Here is a 10,611-nt window from a genome sequence, read left to right as displayed (position 1 = left end):
AGGGGGGGAATGGGGGGAAAGAGGGGGAAAGAGGGGGAATGGGAGTCACTGATGTCCCCCACCACCTCCCGGCTCTTCAGCCCCAATCTCCGGCCTCAGTTGCTGTTGGACCCGCTGAAGAGGGACGAATGAGCCCGCCGCAACTTTAAAACACAATCCCTACTCCCCTTCCTTTCACCAGGACCCGAACCTGTGAGCCGTGGCTCCTCTCCCAATGGTTTTCACCCCTGACAGCAACCGCCAGGCTCCAGCCGCCGCCATATCACCCCCGGTCCGTCACCATTCAGTGACCTTCCCTGCAACTTCCGGTGTTGCGTCCGCTCAAACGTTCCGCTCCCGTTTGGGAGCAGCAAAGGTGCTAGAAGCAGAATCCTTCAGTCAGTTCAGAGTTACATACGATTCAATTAATTATAAAGTTTAGGGACTTACATGTCTGGTCACAATAGTTCCAAGGAATAATGTTGCTCAAAAATAAATAAAGCAAACTGGTTCATGCTGAAAATCTGAAGGCAGAAAATGCTCAGCAGACCTGGCAACGTTTGTTGAAGACAAAACACTGAATTTATGTTTTAGTTTGATAATCTGAGGCCAGAATTGATTTGGGAATGCAATTTTCTCCTTTCAGATGCACCCCTTTCACTTCTTAAAGGAAAGGCTTCGATATCCCGATTTGTCGCTTCAGTTACTGTAAAAACCTGTACTCTTACAGAAGGAATGGACAAGGAAAGGCCAATTGGTCCATCAAGCCTATCCCAATCTGACAAGATATCTGAATGGTTTTGCCAACACTCTACAATTGCCCTTGTGCCTCCTGTTATTGCAAAGTTTATCAGGTCACTGCTGATAAAAAGAGCAAAACGAATCAAGGAGCTGGGAAGAATAGAATATTTTCTTTCAAAAATTACTTATTTTTAAGTTATAAAAATGTCAGAAAATACCTTTTTGTATCAGGGTGATACAAACTATCTTTTATTTTAAGGAATTGTTCCTTAATTTGACTGTTTTGTTCCTTCCTTACCGGTGAACATGTGGGAGGCTCCTTTCACTTTCCATTCTTGCCTTTTCTTAAAACATATGGTCACCAGACTTCCCGAAGTCTAAACATATTCCAAGAGAGGTCTAAGAAGACGTAAGAAGTAAATATTCACCTAATTTCTAACCCATGTTGCTGTTGTATATATCACCCAGTGTCCACCCCAATCTGTCAATTTGAAATAATCCTAAAAGAGGAACTCAGTTGAGGACAAGGGAGGCGCAGTTGTAGTATGGCGCACTGACCTCTACATCGCCGAGGCCGGACGCCAACTCTCCGACACCTCCTCCTACCGCCCCCTTGATCATGACCCCACCCCTGAGCACCAAACCATCATCTCGCAAACCATCCACAACCTCATCACCTCAGGTGACCTCCCACCCACGGCCTCCAACCTCATCGTTCCCCAACCTCGCACTGCCCGCTTCTATCTCCTTCCCAAAATCCACAAACCTGAATGCCCTGGTCGACCCATTGTCTCCGCCTGCTCCTGCCCCACCGAACTGATCTCCAACTATCTAGACTCCATTTTCTCCCCCTTGGTCCAGGAACTCCCTACCTATGTCCGTGACACAACCCACGCCCTCCACCTCCTCCAGAACTTCCAATTCCCCGGTCCCCAACACCTCATCTTTACCATGGACGTCCAGTCCCTCTACACCTGCATTCCCCATGCAGATGGCCTCAAGGCCCTCCGCTTCTTCCTGTCCCGCAGGCCCGACCAGTCCCCCTCCACTGATACCCTCATCCGCTTAGCCGAACTCGTCCTCACACTCAACAACTTCTCTTTCAATTCCTCCCACTTCCTACAGACCAAGGGGGTAGCCATGGGTACCCACATGGGCCCAAGCTACGCCTGCCTCTTTGTAGGTTACATGGAACAATCCCTCTTCCGCACCTACACCGGCCCTAAACTCCACCTCTTCCTCCGTTACATTGATGACTGTATCGGCGCCGCCTCGTGCTCCCACGAGGAGCTCGAACAGTTCATACATTTCACTAACACCTTCCACCCCAACCTTAAGTTTACCTGGACCATCTCTAACACCTCTCTCCCCTTCCTGGACCTCTCTGTCTCCATATCGGGCAACCACCTCGAAACCGATATTCATTTCAAGCCCACCGACTCCCACAGCTACCTAGAATACTCCTCCTCCCACCCACCTTCCTGCAAAAATGCTATCCCCTATTCCCAATTCCTTCGCCTCCGCCGCATCTGCTCCCAGGATGAGGCATTCCACTCCCGTACATCTCAGTTGTCCTCGTTTTTCAAGGACCGTAACTTCCCCTCCTCGGTGGTCGAGAACGCCCTCAACCGTGTCTCCCACATCTCCCGCACCTCATCCCTCACACCCCGTCCACGCAATAAAAACCAAAAAAGAATCCCCCTCGTCCTCACGTACCACCCCACCAACCTCCGGATCCAACGCATCATCCTCCGACACTTCCGCCATCTGCAATCCGACCCCACCACCAAAGACATCTTTCCCTCCCCACCTTTATCTGCTTTCCGGAGGGACAACTCTCTCCGTGACTCCCTTGTCCGCTCCACACTCCCCTCCAGCTCCACCACACCCGGCACTTTTCCCTGCAACCGCAGGAAGTGCTACACCTGCCCCCATACCTCCTCCCTCACCCCCATCCCAGGCCCCAAGAAGACTTTCCACATCAAGCAGATGTTCACCTGCACATCTGCCAATGTGGTATACTGCATCCGCTGTACCCGGTGTGGCTTCCTCTACATCGGGGAAACCAAGCGGAGACTCGGGGACCGCTTTGCAGAACACCTACGCTCGGTTCGCAACAAACAACTGCACCTCCCAGTCGCGAACCATTTCAACTCCCCCTCCCATTCCTCAGACGACATATCCATCCTGGGCCTCCTGCAGTGCCACAACGATGCCACCCGAAGGTTGCAGGAACAGCAACTCATATTCCGCTTGGGAACCCTGCAGCCCAATGGTATCAATGTGGATTTCACAAGTTTCAAAATCTCCCCTCCCCCTACCGCATCCCAAAACCAGTCCAGCTCGTCCCTGCCTCCCTGGACTGACCTATCCCCTTCCTAACTCCCTACCTACACTCACCTTTACTGGCTCCATCCCCGCCTCTTCGACCTGTTTGTTTCCTCTCCACCTATCCTCTCCTCTATCCCTCTTCTATCCGCCTCCCACTCTCTCCCTATTTATTTCAGAACCCCCTTCCCCTCCCCCTTTTCTGATGAAGGGTCTAGGCCCGAAACGTCAGCCTCTCTGCTCCTATGATGCTGCTTGGCCTGCTGTGTTCATCCAGCCCTGCACCTTGTTAACTCAGTTGAGTCCTTCATCTACTTTATATATCTATATAAAATCATCCTGTTGCTTAAGCAAATATCGGGCTAAATCCCAATGGACTGGCAATAAATGTTAGCTTCATATCCCACAAATGAATGGGAAAAAAATGAAGCTCCTTAAGGTCCTTTGTCTTGTCTTGGAGGCCATGTTTATTTTCATAGTGTCTCATGATACTTTAATATCTACTCCACCACATTTTCTTGTCCTCTATGATTTTACTTGCAACTAGATGTTTTTTTCTCTGAAACAAAATTATTAATTTGCTGAAACAAAGTTGTGTTAGATTTTGATGCATTTTTCTCTCTTCTAAATGCACCATTCACTGGATAGCAATGAGAATTTTAACACTTCTTATTTTCCAATTATTCAAAATCATTTTAGTTGCAAAATTCCCCGTCATCACATCTGGCTCCACAGTTAGCATTCTTTCCCTATAGTTATAACATTGTTAGTTCAATGTATAGTCTAGCACTTGAGTGATAAATTCAAGCTGTTACAGTGAGAGCGTGCTGCACTACAAGAGGTATAGTGTATTCAAAATTACATTGTACGTTTTGGCCACTCGAGACCACCATACACACACATACCAGCAGAGGGACTTTTCCAGGAAAAAAATAATAAAATCTCTGTATCTAACAGTTCATACGTTTCAAATTATAAATGTGTCTGGCTGAAAATATAAGTGTTTCTGTCCCAAAGAACTTCACACTTTGCATTTCAGGGACATGCAAAAGATTCCACGGCACTATTTTGGAAAAGAGCAGTGAAGTTGTCCTTCACTTCCTGATCAATATTTCCTTTAATTGACATTACAAAAGAGAGATTACCTGGTCAGGGCCACACTGCTGTCTGTGAGAGTTTGCCGTGCACAAACTACCGAACTACAAAAATTACGAAAGGACTTCATTAGCTCTAATGTATTTTGGGACAACCTGTGGCTGTGAAAGGGGCCACTGAAATGCAAATATTTCTTTTTAGTTTTTCCTCCACAAAGGCAGCAGAAGTGAAATCGCTCAAGGTGACAACATGTGAGCAGTATCATAAAACCCATCTAAGCTAATGTGTAAATTGATAAACAAGTGATTCAGGAAGCAATACTTCTCTGGTGCATGACGCAGTGGCAAGCACATTGCTATAAGTAATTACCTGCTTCCTGGTGTTCTACCCTTTAGTCAAGGAAAAGACAAAGATTTCTTTGCCAAATGCAGGCTGTGCTTACTTTTGGGGGACAGATTTCCTCTGTAATATTTAACTGTGTTAAAACTCCCAGTCGGGTTGTTAGGAAAGTGGAACCTGATGTGTATACTGGCACAGTGTGTGGTATTTTAATATCTTTTTCTTCAGGATCGTTCAGCCAGCAGATGCGTGGGATGTCACAAAGCAAGCTGATTCAGTTGGCACATTCCAATAGGTGAAAGCGACTATGTACATCTGCTGCTGGTAAAGTGACTATTGCAAGTAAGACTGAATGATTTCTAAACAAATGCTGTCCTTCTGTATTATCCCTACTGGTTTAACCAGTTCAAAGGCATATCCTGGTGTTATTTTGCAAAAAATAGACATGTTGCCCTAGATTTAACATTCCAGGAATAAGCTAGTTGGGTTTGCTGATCTACATCATGTCGCTGCCTACTTACTTAGTAAATTGTTATAGAGAAATTGACAACTTGAAACTAATATGACACTAGGATATTAAATGCAATGAGACACAAACTTGTTATTTATCTAGTGAGTATTGCAGTAAAAGACACATAGGATATTGCATTCATCAGGATAATTTGTAAGAATACCAATGTAAAGGGGGACAACATTTTATACTTTATGAAAAGAGAGTGCTGGTTGGTTGGCAAGTGGATTCTAATTGGTAGAGGGGTTGACATGGTGAATGCACAGTTCAACGATGACTAACAGTTAACTGCCAAGATTTGTTTAACTTAAACTAGGCAGCTTGGCTCTGATTGATCAAGGTAATGTCCTGAGAAATAAACCAGAGAATGGCTATTGACTATTTTGAAATGTTGCAATATACAAAGTGAGTGTACAGACTCTTTTTCTATCTGCAAAACTCAGGATCCTGTGTATTAACACATGCCAGACCATGTAAATGTATATCACTCAATTCTGAAGATTGCAGAACATTACAGTTAACATTAATAGGACTGACTCTTAACTCATCATACTTAAATTTAAGCTACAGCACACAAAGCTATTTTCCCTAAGTGAAAACAACAACAGCTTAGATTTATATGGCACCTTTAACATAATGAAACATTCCAACATGCTTCATATAAACATTATACAACAAAGAATGACACCAAATGTCAGAAGAATGTAATAAGTGGGATAACCGAAGCTTTGTCAAAGAGATAGATTCTGAGGAAAGCCTTAAAGGAGAAAACTGAGGGAGAGGTGTACAGTCGTGAATGTAGAGTAAAGGGTTTACTTGAGTTTTATTTTAAGAATAGTGACTGATCAAGGTCATGTGGGGCTATGTCATAATGACATCGGATCACATGGAATGGAAACACAAGTCTGTGCGGTTCCAGAAATGTCATCTCTCTTATCAAACCTTGAATATAGCTACATTTAATTGAGGGTTGTTGATGCTCTCTGGCACACGGACTGCTTTCTATCAATAACCCAGACCCGATCACATTATAAATATAGGGAAGGTAGTCAAGAGCTTGGGGTCCAGACAATTGAAGGTGAAGTGATTAAATTTGCAAATATATAACATAAAAACTGTATTTTTATTTTTCTGTATTTTTTTATTATTCTAAGTGATGCTTACATTCTTGATTATTTCAGCCAGTGGCAGAGGATAATTGCAGATAAACTGGAATCAGAGAAAACATACAAAATGAGATTTGGCTAGCAACAAGTCACTGATTGGTCCTGGAGTGATGATCAGTTGCTGATGACCATGTCTTTCTGCTTCTGATTGGCTCTAAGGTTGTAAGAATAGCTCATACATCTGAATGGTCAGTCAGAAGACTTTGGACCTCCAGAAAGGAGGGTGTTACCTTTTTCCGTGAAGTAAAATCATCGAAAGCCAGTTCATTTTTCCCTCTGTAAGCTGTCCCACTAACCAATAAGTCAGAGACTTTATAATATGTGGTTCTGTCGCTCTGTGCCTTCTGCAAGGAAGTGAAAGGGCCTGAAGAGGGAGAAAGATGGATGTACAGCAAGTTTGAATGAGCCAAAAGGTTCATCTCAGTGAACCCTGTGGACAGAGACCATTCAACTGCCTTCACAGTTTTCCACCTTTATCCATAACACCAATGTTTCTGTGTATGTTGCATGTGTCTGTACATGGAAGTTTTATAAAGGGGTTAGAGTTTTAATTAGTCGGACAATGTGTTGGTAGTTCATTTTTTAAATTGTTTAAAACTGTAAATTTGTAAATTAATTAGCTGTAGCTAGAATCTCTTTATTTGTTATGATTGGCAATTCTTACTAAATACAGAAACTTGGTCCATGCTTTCTATTAATGTGGGTCTAAAAGGCAGGTACATTGGGCATTTTATAAAATCTTTAACTTTTGTGTCAACTCTGGCAGTGCTAACCATCTGGTCACCATGCTGTGGATGGCAATGAAGTTCCCAAACTAAACTCGTCCCACCTGCTATGACGTGGAACTCACTTGTAAATATGGATATGATCAATGATTTCAGAAAAGGAATTAGATGGCTGCTTGGGGGAATTAAACTTGAGCTACAGGGAGACAGAGGGTGAGAATAGGACTTACTGGATCACTGTACATGAGAGTTAACATGGTCTCAATGGGCCAAATCTGAGCTGTGATAGCTTAGTCATTGTTAGCTTTTGCTGTTCTGGGCAGTACCTTACCACTCCAGATGGTTGATTTGGTATTGATGCGGTTGGGGCAGTGGGTGTGGGTGGGAGGTTAAAAAGATATTTCTCTCGGGGGGTGGTCTTCTCATCACCCTCCTGCTGACTCCCACCACAATCCTACCCTCTCAAAGTTAGCTCTGTTTCTTCCTCTTGTGCAACTGATTGCCCCACAGGTCATGAACCTGTAAATTGCATTTTAATGTCGAGAAAATGACATTCTCCAATCAAATGAAAAACCCAGTGCTGTGCTGCTCTGTTCTGGTCTGTTCTCTCATGTACTTAACTTCAAATTGCACATTTTAAAAAAATCATTTGCATTTCTGGTTTGCTCTTGTTATTCCATGCTCCCCCCGCGTGGGACTCGGAACCTGGGAGCTCCTTGGCTGACAGTATTGTACCACTTTCAGCAACTTTAATTAAAATGTTCTGTAAGAATGAATGTTTATACAAAATCTGTTGTGAGTGCACTGTACGTTGTATTCACACTGGGCCAGTTTCCCACGGGACAAGAGTTCATTAGTATGAAGTTAACTAAAGTTAAGCAGAAATGAAAATGTACTAAAGGATGCAGTTAGAGTGAGAAACTCATCCTAGTTTGGCAGTTGAATACAATGGAGTAATTTGTTAGTCCACTTCAGGGCGTTGTTAAGAATAAACCACATTGATGTGGGCTTGGTGATGCATGCCTTTAAATCTCAAGTAAAATTAAAACAGAACATGTAGGAGAAAGTCAGCAGCAAATGAGCAGAGAGAATCAGAGTTAACATTTTGAGTCCAGTATGCTCATATTATGCTGTAGCTGCCTCCAGTGAGACGTGAGTTTCAAATTGGCAGGACCTTACACCTGCAGGTAGAAGATCTAAAGTTACCAGATTTCTTCGGAGAGGTTACGTACAGTTTCGGACATAGTCCTGGGGTAATTCTGAGAAAGTTGAGGTGTCCTTTGTGTGAATCAAATGTCCATTGGGATTCTTATAAATAAATATCTTTAAGAGTGTATAAATGCATTGGGAATGTCAAAGGGATCCATCAGTTCTGAAAGGCTTTTAAATCTCCTGCAATTCAAAGATTTGAAACAAAACTATCCCAGTCTCAAAAAAAGTCCTTGCTATTGCACATTATCTGTTGACACAAGCCTTATGTTTAGCATTAGAAGATAATTGCTCCATGACTGATTTCACAACCTACTATTGTCACAATGGATTGCCTGTCAGTCCACAGTTTGATTACAGCTCCAAGTATTTATATAACCTTATTGTATACAAATCCTTGTTTTTATTTATTATGAAGGGACTTTGTCAGTGGGTTTTCAATGAATTAGAGCATTCTTAAAATATTGGATTTGGTAATGGAGACTTGAAGTTGCTGATTATTTTGTTGTTTTGGAAGATTTTTAGGATTTTGATCCCATCGTACTACTCGTTTCATTGTATTGAGGCATTCTTAGTTGATTGAAGTGGTTGTTGAATTAAAATAATACTATTTATTATATTACATAATTATATACATTGTAATCCTAGATACACCAGGTTCTGACTGATAGTTACATTTAGAACAGACTGGACCCTCTTCACTGCATTTACACGTGTTCATTCTGTGTGGTTCTCGCTGTGATATTTATGCTCAGTGATATGCTGCACAATGTCATCATCACAAGGTAGCTCCAGGGTCCTGAAGCCCTTACAGGAATGTCCACACCTGGGTTTTCCTAGAGGTTGGGGAATTAATTGGTACTGGCATGCTTGAGGCTTTCTGTGAATAGTGGGCACCTCAGGGGTTGGATAGCATTACACCTCACCTCCCTGCATTTTAAGTGACATTTTAATTTGAATTAACACATTTCCTTTGGAGTTTTGTCCTGTCTTGGAGTGATCCTTTAAGGGCTATTCGGTTTAATTGATTTAATTTGGTTTAGTTAATTTAATTTCAAAGCAGTATAAAGAGAAATTGCTAGCCACTAATCTAGTCGTTGGAAATGGAGGCATGTAATGAAATATTCTGGACATAAACCATCTCTTTGGAAAAGGGATGGTCTAGTTTCATGTTTCATTATCTGCCTTAGGATCCAATTGTCAGCTGGGGGAGGGGGAATGGAAGGCTGAATCCTGAATCCCCATCCTGCCTGTAACCACCTACTTCAGGTTTGAACAGAGGAAGGGGTGAGTGTAAGGAAACAGAAGATTTGCACGTTATAGAAGTTTATAAAATCACGAGGGGCAAGGATAAGGTGAATAGCCAAAGTCTCTGGCCCAGGGTAAAGGAGTCTAAAACTAGAGGGCATAGGTTTAAGGTGAGAGCAGAAAGATTTAAAAGGAATCTATGTGGCAACTTTTTCACTCAGGGGATGGTATATGTATGGAATGAGCTGCCAGAGGAAATGGTGGAGGTTGGTACAATTACAACATTTAAAAATCATTTGGATGGATATGTGAATAGGAAAGGTTTAGATGGATATGGGCCAAATGGGATTTGATTAATTTAGAATATCTAGTCGGCACGGATGAGTTGGATCAAGGGGTCTGTTTCCGTGCTGTACAACTCTATGACTCTATGATATTCCTTATTTCTAAGATTTCTATTTTATTCCTGATGTGTACACACATGTTACACTGCAGTAAATGCAGAAACATAGAAACGTGGAAAATAGGGACCAGGAGTAGGCCAGTCAGCACATTGTACCACTCTGTCATTCTGCATGATCATAGTCAATCCTGTTTCAACACTGTACTCCTGTTCTTTCCCCAGATCCCTTGACACTTTTAGCTCTTAGACATCTGTTTCTTTCTTAAACATATTCAGTGATTTGACTCCACAGCCTTCTGTGATAGAGAATTCCACATGTTCACGACTATCGGAGTGAAAGAATTTCTCCTCCTCTCACTCTGAGGCTACCCCATACCCTGAGAATTTGACCCTCTTAGTTGGACACCCCCCAACACCAACCAACCCACCCCCCCGGACAGGGAAAACATCATCCTGTATCCAGTCGGCCCAGTTCTATTAGAATTATTGTGTTTTAATGAGACATTACTCCCAACCTCGCTCCCCACTCTAGTGAATACAGGTTCCAGTGTCTCCTCTTTTCACCCTAGAAATCAGGCTGGTGTAGGTTTGTTGCAATCACTCTATATCAAGCATATATGTAAGGAGACCAAACTTGCACACAATAGTCCTGGTCACCAAGGCCCTGAACAGCTGCAGGAAGACTTCCTTCCGTCTTTATTTAAACTCTCTTGCAATGAAGGCAAATATACAAATTACCTTTCTAACTACTCACTGTACCTGCATGCATAGTCAAAGTGGCCAATGTACAAGGAAACTCCAGTCCCCTTGCGCATTAGACTTTCCCAACCTACCATCATTTAAATAATAAATAAAAATCGAAAGAAC

Source organism: Rhincodon typus, chromosome 2 (assembly GCF_021869965.1).
Source record: "Rhincodon typus isolate 14 chromosome 2, sRhiTyp1.1, whole genome shotgun sequence".
NCBI classification, from domain to species: Eukaryota; Metazoa; Chordata; class Chondrichthyes; order Orectolobiformes; family Rhincodontidae; genus Rhincodon; species Rhincodon typus.
Note: the sequence above shows the minus strand (reverse complement) of the source record.